Source organism: Sinocyclocheilus grahami, unplaced genomic scaffold (assembly GCF_001515645.1).
Source record: "Sinocyclocheilus grahami isolate Dianchi unplaced genomic scaffold, SAMN03320097.WGS_v1.1 scaffold751.1, whole genome shotgun sequence".
Lineage (NCBI taxonomy): Eukaryota > Metazoa > Chordata > Actinopteri > Cypriniformes > Cyprinidae > Sinocyclocheilus > Sinocyclocheilus grahami.
Genome location: NW_015505930.1, coordinates 435,655 through 449,850, shown reverse-complemented (window position 1 = coordinate 449,850; position 14,196 = coordinate 435,655). Strand labels below are relative to the sequence as shown.

Below are 14,196 nucleotides of genomic sequence, written 5' to 3'. Positions count from 1 at the left end.
CCAAGAATTTTCATTTCGGTGCATCCCTAACTGTGAGGCTTTCAAGATTGAAGGAGGCTGTAAAAACACCACACAAGTAATTCATGATGCATGTGTGATATTACAGATCTTCTGAAGCCATACAATATTAGTGTGGAAAAAAGGACCAAAATAACAAAATCATGAGATTCACACATGTTTGTTGGTGCATGATAGTTCATGAAAGAAATAACAATGTGTGAAGCGTTGACAAATCATTATTTTGAATTAGATCTTTTCAATGACTCAGGTGATCTGATTTTCAAAACTACTCTGAATGATTCATTCATGAGCCTGACTGATCTGGATTAAAGTTCAACTCACTGATTCTACAATCCGATCGCAGCACTACATTAAGAGCAAGCAGTACAATTCTCCTTTTTTCAATAGTCTTACAGGTTTGGGACAACATGAGAATTGGTAAACAATGGCAGAAACTACATTTTTGGCTGAACTATTCCTTTTTCTCATTTCTAGTGCCACTAGTCACAAGCTCACCAGCTATGATAACTCTTGAGGCCACCTTCCATCTTGGTTCCACTGAAAGTCCACATCATGACCTGTACATGACCAGCGCTGTCCGTGGCTTCCCCACACCACATGACGGGTTGTACCTTAATGACATCTGCATCAACTCCAAGAACAACTACCACATCAGTTATAACATAATATGCACTGCAAAAAGCACTACACTGCCAGCATAAGAGAGATATTGGTGTATCACCATTTATGATATTTTCATAAAATAAATTCTGATAAAATCAGAATTATTAATTGCATATTAGTGGTGTGATACTGGTGTGAGTGGTGTGAACTGTGTGCATGGAAACTAGGGCTGGACGATATGGCCAAAATTTATATAACGATATATTTCTTTATTTCGGTCAATACGATATAATTCCGATATCGATATGAACACTATTTTAAAAAGCCTTGTAAAAACTGCCAAGAACACCCACAACAGATGTCTGTGCACACAAACTTATGAAAAATTAATTTGCCAAGTCTGTGACACCTCATATCATTAGCATCATTACTCCAGTCACATGATCCTTCAGAAATCGTTCAAATATTTTGATTTGCTGCTCAAAAAACATTTATTATTATGATGTTGAAAACAGCGGAGTAGATTTTTTTCAGGTTTCTTTGATGAATAGAAAGTTCAGAAGAACGGCATTTATCTGAAATAAAAATCTTTTGTAACATTATAAATGTCTTTATCATCACTTTTGATCAATTTAAAGCATCCTTGCTAAATGAAAGTAATAATTTCTATAATATAAATTTTAAAAAGAGCTTTTGAATGGTATAGTGCAGGGTTCCTCAAATCTTGCCCTGGAGGGCAAATGCGCTGCAGAGTTTAGCTCCAACCCTGACCAAACTCACCTACCTGTGATTTTCTAATGATCCTGAAGACATTGATTAGCATGCTCATGTGTGTTTGATTAGGGTTAGAGCTAAACTCTGCAGGAAAGTGGATCTCGTGGGCCAGATTTGAGGATCCCTGGTTTAGTGTATAATGTTACAAAAGCTTCGTGACCGATCGAATCTTAAGAGTGTTCTCACTCGCATTCCTATGATGCTCATCTACATTCAATCCTTCCATTCATCCCTGTATCTTGGAAATTACTATCCACTCCTTAGATACTCTCATCTTCACCCTTCGCAAAACTGACCAATTAGGAACATAATTTCCTATTTACATCTACCAACTAAACTCCTTTCTCAGTTTTGTTTTTTCTTTATATATCTATTTCTCTACATAGTAAAGATGAAATAACACAAATATAAGAAAAACAAAAAAATAAATAATGCACTGTGTAATTCTATGTATATGTATGCTTGCACGATGTGTGTACTTTCTTCTGCACTGAAAGCTCCTGTTGCCTTGTCAAATTCCTTGTGTGTAAACATATTTGGTAATAAAGCTCCTTCTGATTCTGAAATGCATAACATGATACATTAACAGAATGGGCTACTACTTAACTGTACTTTCCACAAGCATTTCAACATCGTATCATTTGAAGTGCGTCATAAATAATTTTTCGAAGGATATGCTTAATCCCTATTTATTTACTTTTTTATGTACCTAAATTCAGATAAGCTCAACCTACTGCGTGATGTGCGAAAACAAACCTGATTATGAATTGTCATGCACATTGGTGCTGGCCTACAGAACAGTAATGTGCGCCACATCATCCTATCTCCGCTCGCTCTTGCGAGTCTACATCCCCTTGTAGTGAACAGCAGACATGATGGCACCAGAAGTTCACACGTCACAACAGGAATCACTTTGTCCCACTATGGTTAAGACAAGAGGGTGTGATAGCACCCTCAACAACTTCTGAGGTAAATTCTGGCTTATTTCTCACAGCGCGTCTTCTACCAGAAACTAAAAGTAAAAGATGAACTTGATGAATCTTCACACTTTGTTTACGGAGATGATGTGGGCATTTACAGGTTCGACAGGTTCGTCTCACGTGGATGATTACTGTATGAATAGTGCGCACTGTTCGTGGGCGTGATCATATTACAGATAAGGAGGTCAGACAGGAAAAACTGGACCTCGCGTAGGTTTCATACAGATTACTTTATCAGAGAATATTTGATTCGACAAGACTTACTTCATTTAAAAGTAGGCATTTCAAGCTTTCTATGGATATATTTATCATGTCTGTGAGGCAAGTATTCACTGAGATTCAGGTTCTTACATTTACGTGTCTGTGAAGAAAGATGACAGAGACCGAGACGGCAGAAAGCGCACCCTGTTTGTTTTCTTTATTTTCCAAAAGCACATTATTTTGTTGTTATTATGACTATGCTCAAATAAAAGTTTACCCTTTGCGGTTTCAAACGACGCCTTACTCTTATCTGTACGATCAAGAGTATTTTTAGTTATTTTCGCGGTCATCAAGAAAAAAATGCGACAAACCGCACCGGTGCAGTCTTCGACCCCAGAGGGTTAATAAATTAATTTTTATTGCAACTGTGTCATTCTTTTATTGACAATTAGAGACTCTACAAGCTTGCCAGAATCTCACCCTTCAGATTAGTCAGATGGTAAACTCCCTCCAATTTTTATAATTCTAATTCATTATTCTCAAGGTGAAAGTCCTTGGCAGGCGCCCAGAGGAGCGGAGAGAGGTGTCATATGATACCCACAATAAGTGACATGGGGGCTCTATTTTTATTTGGTACACTACAATAAAAAACCCACCACACCCCCCCAGAAGCCTGCGGTCGGCAAATGACAGTAGCCCCTCACTGCAGAACAAAGATCCCCAGGGGGTGGGGTTGGATCCACATCTAGTGGGTGGAGATGGTAGGTTTAGGGGTGGAGACGGGTGGGTTTAGGGATCAGGGGTGAAGACGGGTAGGTTTAGGTATATGTAAGGTGGGAGGAGTTGGATCTGGATCCAATCTCGCCCCCTGGACCTTGTGTTCTGCAGTGAGGACCATCTCGCAAATGAGCAACGCCTCATTGTCCCATTGCAGAGAAGCTCAAAATCACTCTCAATAACGTTTTCTTTCACCATTCCTTGCTGGTGGAATGACCTACCTAACTCCATCCTGCCAAATCCCTCTCAATTTTCAAGAAACAATTGAAAACCCAAATCTTGAGTGAGTATGTAACTGCATCCTCAAAAAAAAAACTCTGCTTTTATTTTTTCTGTGCTCTCAGTGCCCCTTATTGCCTTGCTGTCCTAGCTTTTACTATTTTCAGTGATGACGGCACTTCTGGCTCTATATAACTGGCACTTCTCTGAATAAGTATAAAATGGGTGTGTTCATGTTTGCATCAGTTTTAAGGTGTAGCGTCTCGACCAATCTGACACACTAATTTTAATTTGATTTAACAAATCAATTATTCATTAGGTTAACAAATCGTCACAGTCCCCTCACTCAATAAACTGGATGCCAGGATGTCTGCTGAACACCAGGCCCTCTGGTCACCATGACAACTAATCATGATATCACTGGTTTTATGACCCCCCAGGAATGTGAGAAGGATAGCCCACTCTTGTCCCAAGGAAAAGCAGAGTAGAAATGGACTGTGTTCTAGTTAATTCATAGAAAAAACGTTATTTGAATGAACACACATATTTCTTCAGGCCATTGAGTATATTATTGTCATTGTGTATTTTGTCTGTGATATTCTTAGACTATTTTAGTATGCTTGTGAGGGGACCCATTCCTGATCATCCCTTTTCACTATATGTAATCTTACCTTGTTTAGTATCTATGAATTTGCCTTCGTATGATCGAAACAAGCGTGTATGAAACGTGCAGTGCTCATGTTTATTCAACGAAGTCAAACGCCACAAATAAATCAATGTATGGGAAACACTGGTAATGTATATCGAAATATTGGAAATGTGTTTAAAAATCATATCACCGTTATTGAAAAAAAATATATCGCGATACATATTGATATTGAATTATTGTCCAGCCCTAATGGAAACACAAATAAACTGTTTTCTGCTAACTTCTCTTGATGGTACCTTTAAAAAAAAAAAAAAAAAAGCATCAAAGAAAGATAATCTTAGCACAGGTGATTACACTACATTTCTCCCTTATTCAACAAAAGATTTTAGATATGGAACACAAGGAATTTTGGATATATCATAACAAGGTTCAAGTACGTTACTATACCAACGCAAAAATTACCTGCCCAGGGCAAAATACAATTGATTTTGTAAAAAAAAGTGATGAAAGTTATCGACGACATTGCTGAAGAATAAATACACTCATTTTGCTGCTTACCTTGTGGCATCAGGAGGGGTTTCATGTCTTAGGGGGACGTTTGTGTTACTCAATTTCCTGGAGTCCATATATGTCTCAAGGCTAACTCAAGCACAGGTCCTTGCAATTTGCCTGGCCCCAAACTTTGAGACAAGCTGTCTGGGCACGTCAAGCTTGGTAAACCCTGTCAATATAAAATGAAACCTTCCCTCAGGGCTGTGAGGGAAATATGCTGCCACATGAATATATATATATTTTTTTACAAGGCCTACGTTCATATCAATATGAGACCCTGAATATTGTAAAAGCTTTATATTTAGACAATCGAAATGCAATGGTCGAAAATCACCTGTAATAATTGCAGTCGAATAACACTTACCAGCAACTAATGCTTCAATTTTAATAGACTTTAATTATCCAATAAACATGCAGTATGTTCGGTCAGGTTACAAGAAATCGTCATCCTACTGTAAATGGCAAGGCATCTATAGGACAAGGGTCTACATTTAAGTCACATGTATGACTTTAATGCTAAACTCACTCTGTTTTTCGATTGTAATCATAACATTTCTGCATATTAAGTGAACTACTGGGTTAGGTTCACATTCTGTCAGGATCAGAAAATGATATTTGAATATGAATATCTGCTTCATGGGCTGGACATCCACCCAACCCCAGTATCTCAAATAAAAGCTTTAATGTGACAGCTGATTGATTCAACTGCATGGAAGGTGTCCATTCGGTCCACCAATGTTCTTAACTGAACAAGCAGCATTGACGCAGAAGCTGAAGGAGCAACAAGATTCTAAAGGTGAGTTTTCATTTTCTTTGACATGCAGGGAACCATCAGGAATAATTCACCAATCCTAATAGAAATTCACAGCTCGCCCATAGTTATGAATTTCATCAGTCCTTGAATTATGAATAAATAATGGAAACAAATTTGGCTATAAATAGAGTTTTGAGCACATGATTTTATTACCACAATGGAAAAACAGGGAAAAACCACTGAGAGTGATTTGCTACACCACACTAAGAGTGGTTTTTCCACTTAAGAGTTAGGACAGAAAAATATGTAAGTGGTCATCTACTGACATACATTATTTATTTCTGCTATGAGAATCACTCCCATCCATGCCATCTGTTGACTTACCTTAGATCATTATGTTTACCAGAGGATGTGTTATGCAGAATTAAACTTCGATTTGAAAATGCAGGCCATTTTTTTTTTTCAAAAAAAATAAATGAATAAATAATAATAAAATAAAATGAGTAGATCAATATTTCAAAATCAAAATATCCAAACATCTTGTAAGGCAAAACACATTCACTTGAGAGGCAAAACTCTCAAGATAATACAGCTTGTTTTCAGAAGAATATATCTGAATGTTTGACTTGTTTTAAATAAGTCTAACAATACTGTATAGTTCAACCAAAAAATTAAAATTCTGAATTCAAGAACTCATTAACTCAAGCTTATGTCAATCCAAACTCTATGACTTTCTTTCTTCCACAAAAATAGAGATAATGTTAGGTAGAGCATTAGTGAGCTTGGTCACCATTCACTTTCATTTACATAAGAAAATGGTGACTGAGGCGGTCATTTTGCAAGTAAAATAAACGCAATTAAAAGAAAAAAAAACTAGATTTATAATCTTTAAAAAAAATTCCTTCTTGAGTGCATTTAACTTGTTTTGATGAACAAATTTCCTTCTTGAGTGCATTTACCTTGTTTTGATGAATTTAATTTGGCTTTGTTTTTTCTACTTTGTTTTGCACACAGGAGGGTAAAAATGAGACAGACAGACATATAAAGTGAAAAGGGGAGGCTTTTTGATAGACTATACAGCTTGATGCCAGAACTCTCAAGATTGTTTGACAAATGTTCAGGAAAGATGAGCAATCCAAATGAAAGGTTAAGGTTAGGAAGAACATCATCATCCCAGCCTTATGGTGGAGAGCCATTGCTTCCGCCACAAAAAAAAAAAAAAAAAAAAGTAATTTCAAATTTTCTTTTCCCTCAGCAAGACACAATTACTAAGCACCAGAAGATTGTGTCAGATCTTTTTGGTTCTAAGCTATAGGCAGAAGTAATAGTTTATAGCTCATTTAATTTAGTTTTATTCATGTCATCTGTCAAATGTTGGATAACGGTTTCTTTTCCCTTTGGCCTTGTAAAAGCATTGCTGAGGATCCTTTGAATCTTGAAATGCCAATAATTGTTTTCCATTTACAGACTAGTTTCTTGACTACTGGAACAAGGGTAAAACACATTCTGAAGATGCCACAGCCTGCAGAAGAGATTCCTGTTGGTCAGAGTAAGTTATATTTGAATCAAAACATTGTAGTTGCAATGATTTACATTTAACGGCTTAAATAAAATCACATACAAATATATGTCCCAGATAAAAATAAATAAATAAATAAAAATGTAGGCAAAATCTCAACAGCTGCTGAGTTATCAACCTGCAATTTTAAGAGTCAATCGTCAAGAGAACACTCTGAACTTTACTCTTGTCACACACATGATAAATGCACCATCAAGCCTAAAACATTTATGGTAGGTTCAAAGTGGTAGCTTATCCTTTATTTTGATACCTCCTTATTTGTTTTGGTCCAGAGTTCCAAGGAAGCATTGCCCTCATGTGGTTATGTGAATAAATCCCAAGTGAAGGCAATGAAGATGGCACGTCAGTTCTATTTTGAATAACATATGGCATATCTGTGTGGCTTATTTACAAAAACAAAACATTCAGTGTTGTTTCATAAAGACAACACAACTCATAATGTAATGATTAATACAATTTAATGATTAAAGCATATCTTTCAAGTGGAAATCAAGAAGAGATCTAGAGTGCCTGGTGTTATGATCACCCAGTATGACAAGAAACTGCCACGTGGAAAAACAACACCTGATTTCACCAGAAAACCAATTGCCTTGACAGTTCAACAAGGTATTAAAATAATAATAATAATAATAATAATTATTATTATTATTATTATTATTATTGTAAGTGTTGCCATTTAAAAAAGTCTAAATATATTTCTGGCAGTATTAAAAGATTTGTTCTGCTCAGTTGTTAATAAATTTACACTAATAATTGATATATAGTCCAATATACACTCTCAGGAAAAAAAGGTACAAAAGCTGTCACTTTTGTACCTTTTAGGTACTAATATGTACACTTTAGGTACTTATATGTGCCTTTAAGGTACCAATATGGACTGTTTAGGTACAAAGGTGTGACTTTTGAAAAGGTACCGCCCCAGTGACAGCTTTTGTACCTTTTTTTCTGAGAGTGTACTGTTGGGTAGTAGATCCTTCATAAGCATAAAAGTCAGAGAAGATGAATGGGTTGCCTTCCTGTAACTGATCCAGCGCCAACTGTAACATGGGCTCGCAACAAGGGTGACACTTCTAAACCAGAAAAATATAAGCCGAGAGATGATGAAAGGATTAGGGAACATGATCTAGAGGTAACGTACCAATGCCAAAAACTTTGGATCTTATATTAAAACATTATCATACAGAACAGTACATTATGATGACTGATCCTTCTACGATCAAATTACCGTTTAATCTGTTGTGTTCAAACAGATAATAAATGTGCAAGTCGATCAAGCAGATACGTGCAAATGTTTTGCTACAAATCAATTTGGAAAAGCCATGTGCACAGCTACGTTAGGCGTTTTTGACGGAAGGCAACATTTTTATTTGAAAAAGCACATTATTCAAGAATATTACCATTTTTTAAGATCTGTACAATTCAATGCAATTAGATCTGTTGTGTAATCTGAATGCATGCTCACATTTATGCAATGTTTATGGTAGTTCCTTTCTGTCTTTTAGTTGGATTAAAGAAAAAGCCAAGTGATACATCAAAAAAGGAGGATATGTTCATCCTGAAATATTAAATGTAAAGAGGGGCATTTTATTTACATGCTGTATTGAAAATGTTTGATGTTTTCTGTTATGTTTGATAAAACGAACAAACCAACGATCGTAATTTGTAAAAAAGGTTCGTAATTGTTTAACTTCTCAACTGTCAGGGAATCAAGTGTTTCAGAAATCTCTCTTATAAATCAGTCACTTTTTTCTTTAATCAAAATGAAAAATCTTCTGTCTAGAAATATCAAGAAGAGAAAAGAAAAACTCAAGAAAGAGGGAGAGATTGATCCAAAATTCTGGGAAGTGATGCTAAGTGCCAAAAAGTCTGATTATGAGCGCATCTGTCAAGAGTTTGGAGTCACTGATTATCGGTGGATGCTAAAACAACTTAACCTGAAGAAAGAGGTGGAGGAGGATGAACAAGCAAAGGTCAGCGATTTAATCATCTGATGCTGGTGTCTTACTAGATTTGTCAGTCAATTTCCAATCATTTTGAGTTGAGACTGCCTCAAGACACCCTTCTGCAATTGCAACAGTGCTTTAGCCAATTTCTCTAATAATTTCTAGTGTTTTTTAAAGGATGTTCAGTAAAGTCTTAAACTTACTTCTTAACTCCCATTTTTTTATGTCTTACAGGTGGTTGAAAATGTTGGCAACATGAAGCAGATTGAAGTGAAGACAAGTGGCAGAGCTGATATGAAGCTTAAGGACCCAAACAGTAAAATGTATCTGTACAACGTTAGTTCAAATGGTTTTACACTGATAACATTTTTTTTTTTTTTTTTTTTTTTTTTTTTTTAAGTAATCTAGCACAAAAAAAAAAACTTTAAAACTCTCCACTCTTTCCAGGACGGTGATATGCTTGATTATGGTGATGCCACTGATGATTCCTCCAAGCACAATATGAAGAAAACTGGTGATAAATACAAGATTAGCATAAACAATCTTGGCTTAAATAACGGTGGACTATGCACTCTCAAAAAATGCTGGATTAACTAGAACCCAGTGCTGGGTTAAAAAGGGACAAACCCGGCTATTGGGTTGTTTTGAGTGGATGTTGAAGATGTCAACATTTTCTCAACGACCTTAGCAAGTAAGAAAGTATTTCATGTTTAGCATTTCAAATAAAATACATCTCTACATCCATTTTATTAATCATTTCCCTACAGCTCCTGATGTGGAATTTAATGGTATGCTAAAAGATGCTAAAGTGGCTGAGGGGCAGGATGCAATGTTTGAGGGCGTTTTTTCTGGCCCTGTACCACAAATCACCTGGTGCGCCAATGACATCTCTGTTTAGCATGGAGACAAGTATAATATCACAGTCTCTGAAGACAAGCTCACCCACAGATTAGTAGTAAAGAACTGCAAAAAAAAAGAGGACAAGGGACACACAGCTATTGCTGGTAATAAATCATCTAGGGCCACCCTTGCTATTGACGGTAAGTCTTCAAGAAGAATAAATACAAATCATCATTCAGCATACTTTTACACTGCCATGTACAGGTGCATCTCAATAAATTAGAATGTCGTGGAAAAGTTCATTTATTTCAGTAATTCAACTCAAATTGTGAAACTCGTGTATTAAATAAATTCAATGCACACAGACTGAAGTAGTTTAAGTCTTTTGGCTCACATTTAACAAAAACCCACCAATTCACTATCTCAACAAATTAGAATACTTCATAAGACCAATAAAAAAAACATTTTTAGTGAATTGTTGGCCTTCTGGAAAGGCTAAGAATCTATTATTGTTTGTTATGCTCTATGCCACATCAGAGGACCCTAACACCAAGGCCAAAGGTCGAAGTGGTGCAAGTGATGGAGCAGATGATCTTGCAAGACGTCTGGCAGATGAGCAGGCCAGACTGCAAAGAGAAAAAGATGAAGCAGCCAGGACAGGCAAGGGTACAGATGGGAGAGGTGATAGAGCGGATGGCCATGATGACTTGGCAGAAGTGTTGGAGATGGACGTGGCAGAGATGCGACAAGGAAGTATGGACAATGTGGCCTTGGAGGACTTAACTGAAGTGGAGGTGACAGATGTGGAGGAGATGCGACAGGGAAGTACGGACAAGGTGGCCTTGGAGGACTTAACTGAAGTGGAGGTGACAGACGTGGAGGAGATGCGACAGGGAAGTACGGACAAGGAGGAGACGGTAAAGATAGAAGTGGAAAGGATTGTGGAATGGGTTTGGAAGATGGACTGGGAGGCCAGTCAGCTGTGGTTGGATCTGGTGGAGATGGTACCACTTAGTCTTAGACAAGTTATTATAATTCATTCAAATGCATTTGTTCCAGATGATAAAGTACACTTTGCAAGCACCTTAACAGACAAAAATGCTCTCTGTGGCAAACCTGCAGAGCTAGTGTGTAAACTAAATACGGACACAATTGACGGAAGATGGAAAGAAGGTATGTTTGTGTATTGTAGCACAATAACTCTGACAAGTCACGTTTCACTGACAAATACAGAGTTTGACATTCATATTAATCTTTTTTCATCAGCTGACTTCCAAAGATGGAGTGGTAATCTCTAAAGATGGACGTACACATAAGCTCATTATCCAGAAGTGCAATGATTCTGATGCAGGTCTATATCATTTTGAGGTGAATGGTTGCAAGACAGGGGCCATGGTGAGAGTTGGAGGTAATCACATTAAATTTTATTTTTACATTTCACTAGCATAAGGAAGTTACTGTCAGTTTGGCAATCATATTTATCTTTCCTGCTGTATATTGCTTCTCTATTTCCCAGATCTTCCAGAATTTGACCCTGATGCTTTGCAAAAGTTCTCCAACCCTGTGATAGTGACAGCAGGCCAGAGTGCATCTTTTAAGATGTAATTTCCTCCACAAACCTCACTTGAGATTAAATGGTTTAAAAATAGCTCGGAGATTCTTGATGGTGGTTCGGTGAAAGCGGTGAAGGAATCAAACCACAGTCATCTTCAAATAAAAGATTGCTTGCGAACAGATACTGGTCAAATCAAATTTCAGCTAAAAAACCCTTTCGGTTCTATTGAAGCTTTCTCAAGCCTTACAATACTAGGTGGGTACAATATCTGCAATTAAACTGTTACCAAAACAAACAGCCTACTATATTTTAAATAACACACATTTGTGCCCCTGACAGACAAGCTAGGTCCACCACAAGGCCCACTAGAAGTGAATGAAAGCACATCCTCAGTCCTTGAACTGAAGTGGAATTCTCTGAAGGATGACGGTGGCTCAGAAGTGACCAACTACATAATTGAGCGTCAACAGGTCGGGCACAGTACCTGGAAAAGGGTCGGGATATTTCAGCTAACCATCTAACCTTCAGAGATAGAAACGTGTCTCTTGGCAAGAGGTATATTTATCGCATCTATGCCGAGAATCTTGAGGGCATCAGTGAAGCGATGGAGACTGAAAAAAATCATGGCTGACTCTTTAAGTAAACTCCTTAAGTCTTTACGGATACATTTTTCATATTGAGATGTACTGAAGTCATTAATATTTATATTACCTGTGTGTAGTGTTCCCTGGTCCACCAGGCACGCCGAAGGTGGTCAGTGCATTCAAAAATTGTATAAACCTTACATGGATCCCACCAGAGAAAGATAGAGGGACTAAAATCTTGGGCTACCAGCTAGAGAAACACAAAAAAAGATACAAACCAGTGGGTGACTCTGAACCCAGTTAAGGACCCTATCCAAGGTTTTTTTTTCAAAGCTTCACACTGAATGAAGGGCACTGACTTCCAGCTCTACTAAATGTTGAGTCTGGAAAACAACTGCTAGGACAAATCAATAAATCCCCATTACCAAGCACCTAACTTAAAGTTCAAAGACCTCAAAATACGTAGCCTATAAGTGGTCTCTACGTCTTACAGCTCTGAAGTATGCAGTGAAGGATGTGTCAGAGGGGTCAGAGTATGAGTTCAGAGTAACAACCATTAATATGTCTGGGCCTGGATAACCCACTGCTCCCTCTGTGATGATCTGCACTAAAAACCCAACAGTAAATCACAGACAAATTATTAAGAAATCAAGTTAAGTTAAAACATCTTTACTGATTTCGATCAATCATTTTCAGTGAAGCCCCATTTCAAAGATCCTGAATTTGGGAGATCAGGAAATCAAAATTAACTGAGGTAAAAATCTACATACCACACTTAACACACGTATCGCCTCTATATAGTTAAATATCTTCTTCAAATAGAAAAAAAAAATCATATTTGGCACACAGGCCTCTCCACCTCCAGACATTACCTGCCTTAAGAATGGGGAACCTGTATCTCCCTGGAACAAGATCATTCATGCTGATGGCACTTGCACACTTGTCATACCCTCCTCAAAGTACTCAGATTCTGGAGTCTACACCATTGTGGCTAAAACCTCAAGCAGGCAAACCAGCTTTGACATTGAGGTCAGAGTAACAGGTAAGCTACATTTTATATAAATGATATAGCTGTGATCATACAATGTAAACAAGTTAAGTTCTTTGCTGCATACAATCTGTTGCAAATATTCATTGAAGGGTTCAAAGTAATTTTGCATGCTTTAAGCCTAGGTGAGACCACACCTTCAGAGACAACAAACCTGAAAAGAACATGTCAAAGAAACAAAGAGTTACTCATAAGTGAAAGAAACTATTGCAGACATATTCCTATTCCTATAAAATAATCCTACTTTATGTGGCTACAGATGAGCCCAAGTCTCCAGGCCCAGTGGAGCTAGAACAGGTCATTATCTCATGGGGTCCATCTCCAGACCACGACAAAGACGACCGACTGCACTACATGGTGGAAGAATATAACTCCAACACACGCATTTGGTGCAGAATAGCCGACCACCTTCTCTGTACTACCTACACTACCAGCATTCAACCAGGTCAAGAAGATCACTTCAGAATCTATGCAAAAAATGATATGGGACTTTCTGATCCTTCAGAATCACCAACATGGGGTGTAAACAACAATAAAGGTGGGCAGCAGGGCCACTACCAGTTTAGCTTATTGTATTGCATAATGCGAAGTACTGAGATCTTTTCTTTCTTTCCTTCCCACCAACTAGTTTCAGTGCCCTCAACAGTGTCAGCTGTGGTCACTTTGCAAAGGCCACCATCCATCCTGGTTCCATTGAAACTCCACACTCCACTAAAAGGATACCAGTGCTACATGACCTGCGCAGAATGTTCTTCTACATTAAAAGTGAAAGGTATGACAGCTGTAGTGATCATTTCAAGGCTTGAGAACTATTTACCACAGTCACCTGATTTACACGCTGGTTTCTCCTTTGTGAATGAATCACATTGCTAATCATTTTGAACATGGTTACGTAATGTAAATGGGTTACAGCCTATGCCAGAGCCCGTCAAGAAGTGACCTGCGGGGCAAATATGGACCGTCAATCATTTTAATGCGGTCACAGATGGATTTAGACAAATTAGCTGCACTGCTTGATGCATTAGAGCACTTTCTGTGCAAATCTCTGTGGTGAAGTTCATTATATTTAATGCACTATTAAAAATAAAAAAAACTAAAGCTAATTGTATAAAACATA

The 14,196-nt window shown here is 37.5% G+C and overlaps 1 pseudogene; it reads left to right on the top strand.

Moving 5' to 3' along the window:
* The first annotated feature begins 2,273 nt into the window (after nucleotides 1-2,273).
* Nucleotides 2,274-13,885, top strand: LOC107560999 (immunoglobulin-like and fibronectin type III domain-containing protein 1; annotated as a pseudogene).
* Nucleotides 13,886-14,196: the final 311 nt, after the last annotated feature.